Source organism: Miniopterus schreibersii (genome assembly GCF_964146895.1).
Source record: "Miniopterus schreibersii genome assembly, chromosome: 14".
Taxonomy (NCBI): Eukaryota; Metazoa; Chordata; class Mammalia; order Chiroptera; family Miniopteridae; genus Miniopterus; species Miniopterus schreibersii.
Genome location: NC_138114.1, coordinates 31,491,218 through 31,506,881, shown reverse-complemented (window position 1 = coordinate 31,506,881; position 15,664 = coordinate 31,491,218). Strand labels below are relative to the sequence as shown.

General features: G+C 38.1%; 1 long non-coding RNA gene across 2 annotated transcripts; it reads left to right on the top strand.

Annotated features, from left to right (window-relative positions):
• Positions 1-9: 9 nt before the first annotated feature.
• LOC308566804 lies at positions 10-13,536 on the top strand. Of its 2 annotated transcripts, XR_014000233.1 has the most exons (5): positions 10-280; positions 398-735; positions 3,861-4,298; positions 6,514-7,458; positions 11,286-13,536. It is a non-coding gene; the product is annotated as an uncharacterized lncRNA (long non-coding RNA). The 2 variants fall into 2 exon arrangements; XR_014000234.1 differs by lacking the exon at positions 11,286-13,536 and having other exon boundaries at positions 6,514-11,081.
• The last annotated feature ends 2,128 nt before the right edge of the window (positions 13,537-15,664 follow it).

Sequence of the window (15,664 nt, the reverse complement as noted above, 5' to 3'; positions counted from 1 at the left end):
GGCGGAGGCGGGCCCGGGGGTCGCTTCCGGTCTGGGCCCGGGGATCGCCTGGAAGGAGGCCGCTGCGGCGGGCGGCGGGCCGTGGGCGCCGGCGGGATGCTGCGAGGAGCCGCGGAGGCCTGTAGCAAAGACGAAGCCGGCAGGAAACCCCGAGGAGCTTCGGAGGCCTGTGGTTGAGGTGGAGCCGGCGTCGGCTGGCCCGGAGCGTGGGCGAGCGTCCTCGGAGCAGGTGCCTCAGGGCCTGACGCAACGACTCCCCCGCTTTTGAAAATGATCTGAGGTGCGCATAAGCCCGGACTAAGCCTTAGCCTTCAAGGTGGTCAAAACAGGACACCTTTTAACAGCTAACTCTTGTTATCACCATCCTTACTGTTCGACTCTGTTTTTCAAAATACAGTCTCTGAACCGTGCGCATCAAAGCCGCCAACCCGAGAACGCGGACGCCGGGCCCCGCCGCAGCGAGCCCCTGCCGCCCGCGGGGGTCGCCCACTGGCTTAGAAAATAAACAGTATTCAAGAAGGCCGAGGAGAACCTGGAAAGAGGCTGTTTCCCAGGAAGTGTGATGCCTGAGCCTTTGGGTGGTCTCCTGACCCGGGCTGGGAAGGCCGACCGCAGTGAGACCGCACCCCGGGAGGACTGTGTTGGTTGAAACCGAAGGCTTCGAGAGGGAGGCAGAGCAATCCTGGTAACTTGGGCGCGTTGAGTCATGGCCCGGCAGACTTACTCCGTTATTAAGTATGAGTTAATCTGCTACGCTCACTCCAAGCCCAAACTCCACACCCATGTAATTACATACTCAGATCAGCAGCTAGGTTTCTTGTAGGCTATTGCTCAGAATAACCCCCGCCCCCGATCATAACTCTGAACGATATCGTGGTTTCTCCAGGTTATAGGTAGTTGGGAAAATAATGTAAGTATTAAGGAAATCATAGGGTGATCCAAATTTAAAGAAGCTTGGATCACGTCTTTGTCAGCGTAGCTTTTCCTTCAAAAACACTATTAAATTGCTCTTGGTAAGTCATCTCCATCCTTAGTCTTTTTCTCCTTACCTGCCTCTCTGATCCAGAGAGGTGTACATCTAAATGTTAACCAATGAAGAAGCTACCAAGTCTTCCTAAAGGCATCACTGCTTCCTAGTGAAGCGGTCTTTACAGACCCCGTCTACTTACAAAACCTATGGTGTCATTTTTATACCCTAAATTTGCCCCTGGCTTGGTTTTCTTCCCCTTTCATCACTCATCTGTTAATTTTATGCTGTTTGTATACTTATGTAAACTAACTCCAGTCATTTTGATGTCAAGCCAAGATGACAAATGATAAAATTAAGCAATGTCTTCATGTTTTTGGTTAGGAAAAAGATATCATATAAAGAAGACAAAGACTACATAAGCTTTTGATCCAGACTCCAAGCTCAGCTACAGGTTAAACTGAGTGACCTTAGAAAATTACCCAAGTCCTAGCCTTAGTTTCTTTATCTGAAAATTAGGGATATTGGAACCTACATTGCAGGATTATTGTGAGAATCAGATTGTTATCAGAGAAAAACGTGGGTGGTCTTTCTCTGTTGCTAGTGGGCATGGGGGTTCTTGGGGTACTGCTGGAATAAACACTTCTGGAGGCCCCCACAGGAGGATGAGATGTGGTAGAAAGCTCTATTTTTGTGGAATTAAGTTTCTGTGTTTCCAAAGTCCCATTTCTCTTAGTCCAGTCATAAAAGTGTAGCTGGGGTTTCAGTAGAGCTAGAAGCAGAGCCAGTGTCCAGAGTTTCCTTTCCATGTTGGAGATGGGTCCAGGTCAGCATCAGGCTGGTTGCAGTCCATGAATCCATTGTGTGTGGGGTCCCTATGGCTGTGAGCCATGTGGGCAGGAGCCCCACAAACCCAGAGTCTCACGAGTCCCAAAGGCAGTAAGAGAGCCAAGAGCCCAAGAGAGCAAATTCCTTTGTTTAGGGAATTAAATATCCCAAATTTTGCGCCCTTGCAGTGGCCATGCCCATTCTGGCCAATGACCTTTGTCCTCAGGTGTGACTGACAGTAAGTACCTTGCCTATGTCACTCCAGCTTTACTGGGCATCCCTCTACTGCCCCTTTGTTGGACCCCTGTGGAATGTAAAATTGTAGCTTCCTGGTGAAGCTGCCCGAATGACATGCCTATGATGTCTGGCCTTCCCTTTGCTCCTTTCCTGTTATTAACAGCTAGTTAATTATAATGGAATCAAGATGATGCATTTAAAACCCATATAATAGGCTGCTATGAGTGGCATTGTTATCAATAATGTTCAACATTATTATTCCTATATTAACATGCTTAGCACTCTAGCAACTATACAGTATAAACTTCCACATTAAAGTGAATGACATTCACAGGCAAGACATGTATTAAAGATCATTTCAAAACTTTTCTAATAAAAATTTACTCATCTCACTTAAAGATGGGTCTCATGCTTAAAGCAGTGAGCACTTTTGAAAAGTTTTAAGAAGGTGACAGACCCTGCTTATCATTTCATGCCAGGACCATGTCTTAATTCTTTCGCCAGCCTGTAAATTGGCTGCCCTTTGAAACAGGTGCCCACATTGTCCAATCAGTTAGTACTCAGGAATTTACATGGTATAAAACATGGCTGCCCCTTTGCAAAGACAATGGGTGGATTGCCTTCCCTCATAAGAAGGTCTGGGCATGGTAGCAATGTATTTGGCAACTCTACAACAGTTCAAAAGATATGATGGAAAATTAATGATTCAAGTTCCTTAAATAGGTGGGAGGGGATGGAACCAAGAGCACGGACAGAGTATTTGATTTGAACCAGGAGAGGAGACCTTATCTTCTGAGGGGAGATTGGAAAGATGCATATGTGGGTAAATTTGTTAGTCTAGCAGGAGAGAATTCCTGGATTTCAAGCCTGGTAGCCTCAGTTTCCTCAGTGACACAGTAGGCAAAAATTGTCTGAAGAGATGGGGGAATGAGAGTTAAATCTTATAGAATTTGAAAGTGGCTTATATTTGCAAGTGAGAGAACTGGGAAAGTAATGGGAAAGGATTTGAGAGGTATAGGAAACAAGCGAAAAGTTGGATGGTCAGTTCTGAGGATCTGAGAATGTAGGACTTGAATCTGTTGTGTCTTTCAGAGTGGAAAAGGAAAAGTTGAACTCTTGTCGTTAATATGTTTTAATTTGTCTCAAGTAGAATTCTTTTTTATTCAACTCATTACATTAAAGAATAGGGTAGATGTTGTGTGTTTTTTTTACCAGATTATTCATAGGACTTCTAAATAGTCATTTCATCTTAAGATTGCATGATGTCATATAAAGTATTTTAAGTTACAGCCACCTACTGTACTTTTAAAGAAGTTACTTAAAAAGAAGGTTTTTTGGTGAAGAAACAAAGGACAAAGCTAAATTCTGTGGGGAAAAGGGTAGGCTGTCTATGTAAACACAGAAAATATTAAGAACTTCGTTTCTGCAGTTAGGCTTTCTGGTATCTGAATTCCAGCTTCATCACTTAGTATCTGTGAGATCTTGAGCAAGTTAAACTTTTTGCCTCAATTTGTTTTCTTCTGTAGAATGGGGATAACACCTTTGTTATGGGATTGTTGAGAGGATTAAATTAGACAGTTTACATATAGACTATATAGTTCCTAGCCCCAAATTAGTATCAGTTACTGTTAAGCAGCATTAGACTGTTTATTATCACCTCTCTTTTAATCAGGCAAACTGACAAATGGCCAGTTTTTCATAGATATCTGTTATCTCACAACTACATTAAGTAACTGTGTGCCTACGCCAAGAAAGTTTTAACTCTTTACTGCCCTAAGTTTCATCTTTCCTTTACCAGTTATCGATTTAATACTTTTTATTATTGCAGTAGAAGAAGCCAACAGAAAAGTGGTTCATGTGCATGGACAGGGCTGGAGGGATCCATGTTTCCACAGCAGTCCCTTCAACCTTGCTTGAATGTGGAGGCTGCATAGATCACAGCTCTGCAGACTACAAGATCCATTTGCTCAAAAGGAACCACAGCATCATGGACAGCTAACCGCTACACTGTTCCCCGCCATGTTAAAGCTAAGCTGAGTTTTTAAACTGTGTTTTAACTTGTGAGTAGAACTTCACTGAACCACACAACAGCAATGGAGGCAGCCTGCTGTGCTGCCTTCTCTATTATGCTCTGCTAAGGGAGTTACTTTGTAGTGCCAAAACTTCTCTTCTGGTGGCATGACATATCCTAGGACTTTGATGTTGGGAATTCTTCCTTTCCATCAAATGTTGGTTCTAAATCCACAGAACCAGATACAAAATTATGGTACGTTTAATTACCAATATTTTTCTATGCTTTGCTATTTCAATTTAATAGGGGTAAACTGTAGCTATTTACTTTCTAATCCTGTTTTATAATGATTTCCTACACAAGCCAGCATTGTTGCTCCGAAACACAATTTCCTCCAGAAGATTCTCCATCCAAAATATATTGTTATCCCATCACAAAGAAATAATAGGTTCTAAGTCCTAGTAAAAATTCCTCTTCTACCCTGTATTTTTAAAGAATAAGCATAGAAAAAGCAATTGTGTTTTAACATCTTATTTTTTTCTGAAATGTGGGTATTCCAAAATTGAAAAATCTCTTTGAGGTACTGGATCCTTAAGACAACTGGTTAGCTAAGTTTAAACTTATTAATGTTTCCTTGCCATTCCAAAGAATGGAGAGCTTTCAGAACAAAAGTTCGTTCTTTATTAGTTCTTCATCAGGAAAGCTGTTTTTTCCTGTCCATTAATGCCAATTTCATGTCGTCTCACTAGCCCATGCATAAGCCAGTCTTCTTTCAGTTTTTGTTCCCTAATTTATTGTAGCATAAACCCATATCGTTGCTTTGCCTTTGTTACTTACCAGTAAATATTAAAACCAAACAATACCTAAGGTAGAAAAGCAGTGTAGGCACCTGTGGACTCACAACACTGGGCTGTAGGCACTTTCATAAATAGGACAGGTCGCATTCCAGTTGGAGCAACCATTGTGGTTCCACAGACAACACTCCTCATTACCCCACTTTATCTTTTCTTATATTACATTCAACACTGCCTTCCTGATTATGTACTCCAGGAGATAAAACAGTTGCTGCTAAGTCATTCTTTGGTTAATACTTCAGATGCAGGAGCCATGATGAAAACTTTTTGATTCCAAAATATTCATCCACTATCTTACCTTAAGTAGATTGTCAGCAACTATTTGTTGAAAAGATGTATGAATGGATGAATGCATTAAAATAGAACAAACAGGCAGTGTTGGTAGCTAAAATGTGGAAATGATATTGCTTTGCATTTATGTAGTGCAATTATCTTTCCAGCTATCCCAAGACAGAACAATATTTATATCATGTTGTGGATGTGGAAATCGAGACAGACAGAGGTTAGATGCCTTAAAGTCATCCAACAAGCATTTAGTAGAACCAGTTCTAGAATGTGATTGATAAAAACATAGCTATTTTTGTGTTTCTTTTCCTGATACCTACTCTATTCTTGACAATTAAAAATTACTTCAAAAACTATCCCTTGTTGCTAGGGCTAAAAAGATAAATTTTATACATGATACTATGGCAGTTACTATTGGTCAACCATCCAACACTTATTCTTCCCTTTTCCATTCACCTCTGAGGAATATCTCTCTATCCCCACCTCAGGAAAAAAATTCTGATTGTTTTAAATGAATCCTGGTAACTATATTTTTCGTATCAGTTTTGGTTTAGAAAGAGCATGTGACTCAGTTCAGGCCACTGAGATATTAGGGTCAGTTTACTGGGCAGTTGGGAAGTTTTTTGGTTGTAAGAAAGAGACAAATGATGGGGTGATGGACAGGTAAGACTTTATAGGGTCAATGAATTGGAGATCCTGTTGAGTCAAAGGAATATGCAGTTTGTACAGTAAAATATGCAAATATGCTGGAAGGAAAGGAGACTGTATTCAGTGAATGAAATGCTTAAAATGGATATTGTGAAGGTGGTGCAGTAGTTGTTGTTGATTAAACAGGATTATGAGATTAGGAAAGTTTTGCCAAGGCAAGTTATAGAATACAGATCATTTAGAAGTAAGGAGGTTAAAAAAAGAAGAGAAGAGAGGGGAGGGGAGGGGAGGGGAGGGGAGGGGAGGGGAGGGGAGGGGAGGGGAGGGGAGGGGAGGGGAGGGGAGGGGAGGGGAGGGGAGGGAAAAGAAAGGAAAAAGAAAAGAAAAGAGAAGAGAAGAGAAGAGAAAGAAAAGAAAAAAAAAGAAAAGAAAAGAAAAAAAGAAAAGAAAAGAAAAGAAAAAAGAAAAGAAAAAAATTACGAGGCCAAGGAGTCCTAGTTCAAAACTTTTGCTCTTGGTTCTAAAGTGTTACTAATGGACTTAAGCCCACTAGCTTCTCACCTTCCGATTGTCTATACACCCTTCTCCCCACCCCAACCCTAAAAATCCCTAGCTCACTCAGCAACTATTCCATGAATTTTACTAAAATAAATTATTTTACACAGACATTTTATTTTTAATAGATACTATTGATGATTTGAAAAGATGAAAGGGATTGACAACACAGAGATGTGAATAATTTTAAATATAATCTTAAAAAAACTTCGTTCTTAAAATGTGAGAGGAAGATAGACACAAGGAAGAGGGAACTGCCCTGGACATTAGCATGTCCGAATGTAGTGACTAGACCTGCTGCAGCCATCTTGCAACCAGAAAGGAAACACCTTAAAAACAAAGCCAACGCAATGAGATGACACAGCAGAAAGTGGAAAGACAAGCCCTTGATGAGGCTATTGAGCTGATGAATTAAACCTGGAGTATACCTATTATGGATTTCCTTTCATCTAAGGTAATACTGTGAATGTCTTTATTGTTAAACCAGTGTTTCATTATTTTCTGTAGAAAGCCTCCCAATTGGAGTAAGTACCCATTAACCTCCCCACCCTTAACCCATAGGATGTTTTTTCATGCTTTTCTGATTTTTGCTGAAGTTATCTGTTGAGAATAACAGAAAATCCCATCTCCTTAAGTATGATCATAGGTCTCTAACTCAGAAAATTCATGATTTATGAAGCAAAGGAAGCACCGGATAGGTGGGTAAGGTGAGATATCTGGTGATGGAGGGAATCCTGGGTCAGGTAAGTTGAAGTGTGAAAGCTAAGCAAGAGATGCAAATGAAAATCAGAGAGAAAGCTCTTCTGAGCAGATCTTTAGAAAGCCAGTCATAAGGACCTATAAGCTACATCTTTGGGGAGACTTGCGGAACCCACATTATAGTAATGGTGCCAATTAGATCCATGTTCTTTTCTCAAGGGGGGGAAATCAATGTTGATGGGATAACAGATGGTTCTTGTCATGCTTGCTTTCTTCAGAAACAGACCAAATTCTGACGTGTCTCATGATGACATGATGATCTAGAAATGAGAGTCTTCGTTTCATTTTTCCTGCAGATACCCAAGAGGCCCATGGTATTGTTCTCTTTCAGTTTGGCACAAGTCTCACAAAATAGAAGAAGGCCTTAACATTCACTGTAGAGTAATTCTCCCCCATGACCTCTTGCCTTTTCCAAACATCTTCATAAAGATTTAGTAATATTCTACTGTGAATTATATGAGGGCTGTTTATAGGGATTTAAACAGTAAATCTAACTAATATGCTGCTCTTGGCCTCAAGTCTCAGAAGTACTTACTTATTTTTATATTTTAGGCATTTGAGGAAAATTTAATTCTTCAATATATTGTATTCAGTTGAGTTTGAAGCCATAAAGAGGAAGGAAATAATGATTAGAGCAGAAAAAAAAATAGAAAATAGAAAAAAATAGAATCAATGCAACCAAAAGTTGGTTCTTTGAAAAGATCAATGAATTAACAAATCTTTAGCTATATTAACTAAGGCAAAAAGGGTATACTCAAATTACTAAAATCAAAAATTTATTAATAAGGGGACATTGATAAAAATAGTAATGTACATAATACTACCATTTACAGTGCATTTGCCAAATACAAAGGATTGTATGAAAACCTTTATATACTTTATTTCAAAAACCCTTACAACCTTTTAATGTAGGTACAATTACCCCCTTTTACAGATGAGAAAACAGGCTCTTTGAGGTTAAATAATATATTTAAGGTCATGCAGTGGTGGTATAAATGTGCATGTGCTGAAAGAGAATGGAAAAGTGAGGAGTTATTTTTATATTCCCGTGATAGATTAAGGGTAGTTGTTATCAGTAAGAGAACGAAAGTCTGAGAGAAAAGAAGGAAGGTAGAAAGAGACATTGAGTTAGTCAATTCCTTTATTCAGGATAGCTAGACAGGAACAGACATTTCTCTGTTGGGTATTTGAAAGTCAAACATTTATAAACCTCAGATGTTCTTAAAAGAAGAATCTATTTTTTTAATTTTCTGGAAAAAAAGAATGTTCTCTTCTGTATTAAAACTTCTTTGTAAGAACATTGCTACATTGTACATTTGGCACAAATTTTATTTATTGAAGTTTTTGTAATTATTATTCATGAAACTGGAATTTTAATGCATATTTTACATATATATCTTGCAAATAATAGCAAATCTACAGGACATTCTTTGAAGCAAGAAGCAGTGGTGCTTAATACTGGGCTACTTTTATTTATCATCGCCGTTTTACATAGAAACACAATAAAACATTTTTTTATAAATTCAAAATTTTAAAGGAGAGTGGAGAAAAATATTTGATGATTTAGGATGTAGACGAGGGGTAGCTGTTATTTCTTTTTTAAAAAGGTCTTTCTTGGTTCTTAATATTTGGACTGATGGCTGCAGTGGAGTTTCTGCTCTCTTAGATCAAATCCCAGTGATAAGGTATCTGTTCTAGACACCAGCAATAACTGGAGTACTTAGGATTAAACAACATACTAAATGTTACAGCATAGAGGGGGTGAGGAAAGTATAAAGTGATAAGGGGCTCATCAGCTTAGAGTGGTTGTTTTACTGTGATACAGCAGAGTAGAAACTTGTCAGAAAGGAAAGGTGACAGGCAGGAGATAAACATGTGCCCACATTATCCAACATCAAGAGCTGAATACACTATTTTGAATTTTTATCCTCAAGTTGCAAATAACAACCTTCTGAGAAATGAAACATTAAATAGGCATGTATTAAACCGATTTTGCTTATTGACATGTATGTTCATTTATTTATTTGACAGTTACTGAGTGGCTACTTGGTAGTTTTTAGGCCTCAGAATTAACCCAAGACAAAATTATAAAATAGAAAGTTTCAGTTCAGTCATTTTACCTCTTCCTACTGTTCTCTTTCTTGACCCTTCTTTCCCCCCTGCAGGCTTTGGAACTTAAAAACTAATAACATTAAGGGTCCAGTAACAGGGAGTAACAAGATGTTTAAGATGAAAGATGGTTGTGTTCAGAGGAAAAGAAAGGGATGTGTTTAGGAAAGAACAGAACCAGCATGTTAAGTTTTATTATCTGTGGATAGGCAGAATTATGGTACCCTTTATATTCTTTTTGCTTTTCTGTTGTAATTATATGCATAAAAGAAACAACAAAAAGAATATGTCAAACTTTTTTTCTACCATTAAATAATTTTTCTCTCTAATTCATTTTTCAGTCCATCAGGCCTGCTTTGCTTATTTGGCAATAATAACTTGTTAAAAACTTTTCCAGATTGGTCAAAACTTAATGTTTCCAGTTACTACAGACTTTTATAACTTTTATGCATCATGCAAACATCATGACGTGTGGATAAGGCAATGAACATTTTAAGTTGCTTCAAACTTTAAGCATTGGACATTTAGGGTACTCTCAACTTTATACAGCTACCAGTGGAGTAGAACAAATATAACTAGTTAATATTTTTAACTAAATATTTTGATTAAATTATTGCATTGCCTTGGGGTCTTGAAGGATATAATATACCATGAAGGAAAAGCAGAAGGGGATTACCATAGTATGGATTAGGAGCACCTGTTTGATCTTGGAAACATTAGAGCAGCCCCTTTGAAGTGTCATTTGTCCTTGCCCAATCAGTCTACATGCACAAGGGACCAACGTATATCTGACAAAATCAGAAACTCAAACCCCTCTTCTGAACCCCCAGGTCCATATATTTAGTGAACTCGTACCATCCTGTTTTGAATGTCGCACAAATTTAAGAACTTTAAGCTGTAACTCTTACTCCTTCCCATCAATCCTGCCTTGCCTCCAGCCTCCCACACCTTAGTTAATGACACCACACCCTCTACTTGGATATTCAAGCCAGAAACTGAAATTTTGCCCTAACTCTTCTCTCTTCCCCATTGTATATTTTCAAATTCTAAAATGTTTTTATTCCAAAATCTTGAATCTGTTCATTTCTGTCCTTTACTGGTGTCACCCTAATAAAAACCACCATTTTCTTTTGCAATGAGTCCATTTTTCACTATTGCCCCAACAATGCATTGTCCATCTTAGTACATCAAGTCTGGGAAATTCCTCTGATTACAACCCTTTAGTAACTTCTCTTTGCTCTTTTGATAAAATGTAAAATCCTTAATAAGACTAACAGCTTTCTGTAAAATCTGACCCCTGCCTATCTCTCCCATCTCATTTCAAAATCGTTTGCTGTCTATATTACTGTTCTGTTAGCTTTTAAGTTCTTGAATGTGTCAAGATCTTTTCAAGTTCACAACCTTCACATTTGCTTTTTTCTGCCTGGGAAGTTCTTTTCCACTCTCTTGGCTGGTTATCTCTTTTAAGCTAAGCATTAGCTGGGACTTAGAAAGTAAAAGTCTGCTCCATCACTCATACTGGAATAATAAACATGGCTAAAGTCAGATGCAAAGTTTATAGGAAACTATTTCTTCCAAGAACATGCTATGAAGAGTCATAACTCCTTTCAGTAATTGCTATCTTCTTACTTGCTGAGGAACTTTTTCTCTAAAACCACAGACTATCAGAAGCTTTGTTGTTTGAAACTATATTATTAAGAATAGAACAGCCCACTCTTGTCTGGAAATTCTAAGACACTTTGACATAGAGAATTAGCCTCAATTTCCAACCGTGTAAAGAGCTTAAGATAAGGGGCCTCTGGATACAACAGTCCACATCTTTTGTAACTTTATGCAGTTTCCAAGAAAACAACCCTGGATCCTTCCCAGACCTGATGCTGACAACTGATTTACTTTGAGTCTATCCAAACACTGTTTCATTTAAATGTCATCCAAACTCTACTCTTACCCAAAGTCCCTTTTAGTTATTTAGTCAATTTCCTTCTTCAAACTATATGTGTTCTTAAACAGGAATATGTTCCTTTAATACCAGAGCACTCAATTGGCAACCAATGAGGGATAGGAGTCTGTGGGAAAATGTCCCAGCCCTCCAGCCACTGAGTCAAGAAATTCTGGAGCTGGCCTTGTACTATCAATCCCAGCATCAACTTCTTTGGGTGATGACATCAACCCTCCTGCATCTGCTGCTCACCAACATCAACTGCAAAGGAAAGACCTCAAAATTAATCTTCTAAGAGGAGGAAATACAGTGCTGAAGGACAAGCTGCAGAAGTTGATGTCAGCCACTGAGCCAAGAAATTCTGGAGCTTGCCTTGAACCTTCAACCCCAGTATCAACTCCTGCTTCTGCTGCTGACCATATCTTTTTCACTCATGTTTGGAATTTAATGAACAGACCGAACTAACAAGCAAAATAGAGATACTCTTATGGATAGAGAGCAGGCAGATATCTCTGTTGTGGGGTCAGGGAGTTGTTTTGGGGGGATGGAGGGATTGAGCAAAAAAGAAAAAAATGAAAGAACTCATGAACACAGACAACAGTGTGGTAATTGCAGGAGTGGGGAGAGGTGGGTGGTGGGAGGGGGTGTTAGGGGATAAATGGTGATGGGGAAAAATAAATTCAAGGGAAAATAAAATTAATTGCCAAAAGAATTATTAATTTATTATGAGCACTTAGTAGGAACACTAGAGCAGTTCTAGGTACCTATGACTACTTGAGAATGCCTCCTCTTGAAAGAATAAAAGACTATAATGTGAAAAATAAAATATGCTTTCATTCTAAAATTGGTAATGAGAAGTGATATGGAAAGATGTGTACTTGGCATCTAACACCTCCTAGAGGAATTTAAAGACATCAGGAAGGAAAATTATAGGCTGCAGAGGATGACTCTGGGAAAAGGAGTTTAATACTGAAAAGAAACATGAATTGTTTTGGAGATACCATGACTTGGAAACATAGGAATCATCTCAAACAGAAGATAAGGAAAGACATGAGTAAAGTACCTTGCTTTCAGTATGACTGATATCCAAGACAATATCTCCATCCAGTACAAGGAAGCTACCCAATCTGGAGTAAGGAAGCTAACTCTGGAGTCATTTAATCATGGAACCAAGCGAATGACTTGAGATCTAGTGTCTTTTATCTCAAAGGAGCTGGGAGAAATAGCTCTAGAATTAGATTAAATGTAGACTTAAGGGTGAATCAGATAGACAAACTAAAACTGAGAGTCCTACCTATAAAATACCTGAATACATATTAATCTTCAAATTAAAGTGAAAAACGAGATGTTTGTAATGATCAGCGCTATATTTGTGTGTATGGAATGTGGACTGTTGTAGCTTCTGAGCTGGACCCTCAAGGCTATGAGGCTGCCAGTATGAGAAGAAGGGGAGGTTGGAGATAAATGGATGTGGGTATCTTAAAGGTTGGGGATCTTTGATTACTTGCTGGGATTTGCATTAAGTAATGACTACTGGCGTTAAGAGCACAGAGCCTTAGGGAGTTACTTGGACTGGGAACCAGATAGATGCCCATAGTAAGAGCTCACTGAGGGTTTCCAGTAAGACAATTGTGGGACAATAATTTTCATGCTCAAAATAGCTTTCCTTTTGCACTTGAAGGGATCTTTTATGGAAGAAGATTCTGAAAGATAGGTGAAAGAAAAAAGATTATGTTCCTAAGGTTTGAAAGAGGAACTCCAAGCCAACATCTCACCAAGCCCTGTACCATCTCAATACTACCACCACCCCATTCCAATGGGTAGAGAGTTACTTAAGGGGTGGGAGCAACATGAGTGACTATAATTAGGGAATTATTATCACTGTGTTTACTTAATCATATCCCCAAGCATTCTGAGAAGGACATAATGGCCACCATCCTTCAACCAAGCAAACTGATGAAGGCAGTAGGAACTTGCTTTGGGGGCAGCCTGACATTGGGACTCACTGGCATGAAAGGTAGAGATCTGAGGGTGTGATCTAAATCTAGAGAGTCTTGAGAGGTGGTAGACAAGATGACATACATTCTGATTACCAAATCCTGAAATAAGATGAAGGGGCATCCCTAGAGGTTTGAAATTTTTTTTGAATAAATAAAATGAGAGCAGTAAATTTAAGATACCCCTTACTTCAAGTAGTAGTGTAGGCTGGAAGTATATTTTTATTTAGTGCAGACTATGTGATAAACATGGGGGAGAAAATCCGTCCCTGCTTTCAGGAGGCTCATGGTCTAACTGGGAAGGTTGATGTGAAATAATCCCACAAGTAATTAGTTCAGTTGTGGAAAATCAGAAAAAAAAAAAAAATTAAAAAGTCATAGTGATATGAAAGAAAAGTCTTTATAAAATAGAACATCCTAAATATATTGCCATTGATTTCCTTATTAAAAGGTTTTATGCCTCTGGTTTTCTTTACAGTAGATGTGAACTTTTCAGATTAAAAAGATTTATCACTTTTTCTGACCTCTTCTTCCTTCAAAAGATTGATTATCAGGCAGGGAATTTAGGAGAAAGGAGCTGAAAAATATTTATGAGACTCAGGAACAAAGCTATTATTCCATTGCAAGGTTTTATTATAAGCAGTTAAATAGTTAAAGACAAGGTACCAACATCTGTAAAACCAACGATGCTGCTTACTTGGCTGGACCCAATAAGTATTTGTTTACCGTTATTTTAGTTTTTTTCTTTATATAGACAGGCACTTTATTTCTTAAAAGAAAGAAATGTCCATAACCAAAAAATAATTTATGAAATTATTTTATTCAGTGTTTCCTGGTTATTGAACATTTTATATGAATAAGTTAATCTTTACGAACATGATGGCTTATCTGAAATAGCTTCCCAATCCTTAAAAATGTCAAGGCATCTTTTCCTAGCATAAAAACACTAAAGGCATTTTGCTATCACATGGTTTATTAGCAGAATAGGAAGATTAATCTTATCCTAAGCAAAAGCAGAAATATAATTAGCTGAATTGAGAAAAGTGTGTCATTTGCCCATGAACTCTTCCTTTCCATAATACATCTATTTTGGGAAATCATAAGACCAGACTAAGATAAAAATACCAGAAGATAATTAGGCTGCTCTAACTAGTTATTGTTGAGTATTAGGAAATGAATGTAGCTCTATCTGTGACTTTTTCAAAATCTATATGGAAGTGAAGTAATGTATAAAGTTAAAAGCTATGTCAGTTAGTAATAGCAAGTGTCTGTTTTACAGAGTGTCATGCATTGTAGTTCGTGGTAGGTGAAAGGCTGAATTTGTCTGGCTTCCTTCATTCTCCCTTCTACCTCTGAGCTGCACGTAGTATGGAATTTTCCGTACTGCACACGCCCCTAGAGATTCTGTTTCACTGCACTTGGAGCCTAGAAACCATTTGCTTTAAATTTTTAAAAATTTAAGAGCTGGTATCCTCAACCTACTCCTCAACCTTGAACTTGCTGAGCCTGTAGCTCTAGGATAAATTTGTTAAAAATTATTGTGCATAAATATTCATTTGGGTCTAAATTTTCTAGGACAGAAGATGTTTCATTTTTATTTTCTCACACTGAGAATATTTATGAAGTTTATTAAGTCGGAGAGCCTTCCCCTATATCCATATTACCTTTTTTTTTTTTTTTTTTTTTGCAACTTAAAGACATTTTCACTGTAGAGGGAGCTATTGTGCAAGATTTCATAATGGGGGGGCAATTTGTTTCTGAAATTTGTTTCACATATGTGTTCAGCTTTGTATGTATGTGTCTGTGAGCACATAGAAAATATCTAGATTCAAAGAAAGTGCACTGACAATGTTTAAAGTGCTTACTCCTGAGGGCTGGGATTAGAGATGAGTATTTTCTTCAGTATGTTCCTGTTTCGTTTCTGATTTTTTTTGCAATGAACATAATAATTACTTTACTTTATAATAATACATTTAAAAATCCTGTTACTTCCCCCAAAATGATTGAGCACTTTGTATGAGCAAAGTACTGCACTACATAATTTGAGGGATAAAATGAACAGACTTCCTTTTCTTTTGGAGCTTTCAATAAGGTACAAATAATTGATATACTATGTGGTAATCTTTTTATTACCTGTTATGTGTCAAGTAACTCATTTCACATCACATATTTTATCTCCTTTAACCCCAACATACATAAAATTATAAGCAAATTATCATTTGGAAAACTACAGTGGTACTTCTGGAGGCAATTTAGAATAGAGAGTGATCAAGTGAACTCAGGAAGAGCAAACTAACTGCACACAAATGTAACCGCCTATGGTTTCCTGGTGGCAGCAACTTAAAATTTCAGTTCGTTCATTCATTCATTCAGTAAATATTCATTATGTTGAACCATTTGAAACTGCCATTTTTGTGGGTCAAACATCACCATCAATTCTAAATGATTCAGCTTAATATAAAGCACCTTCTGTGC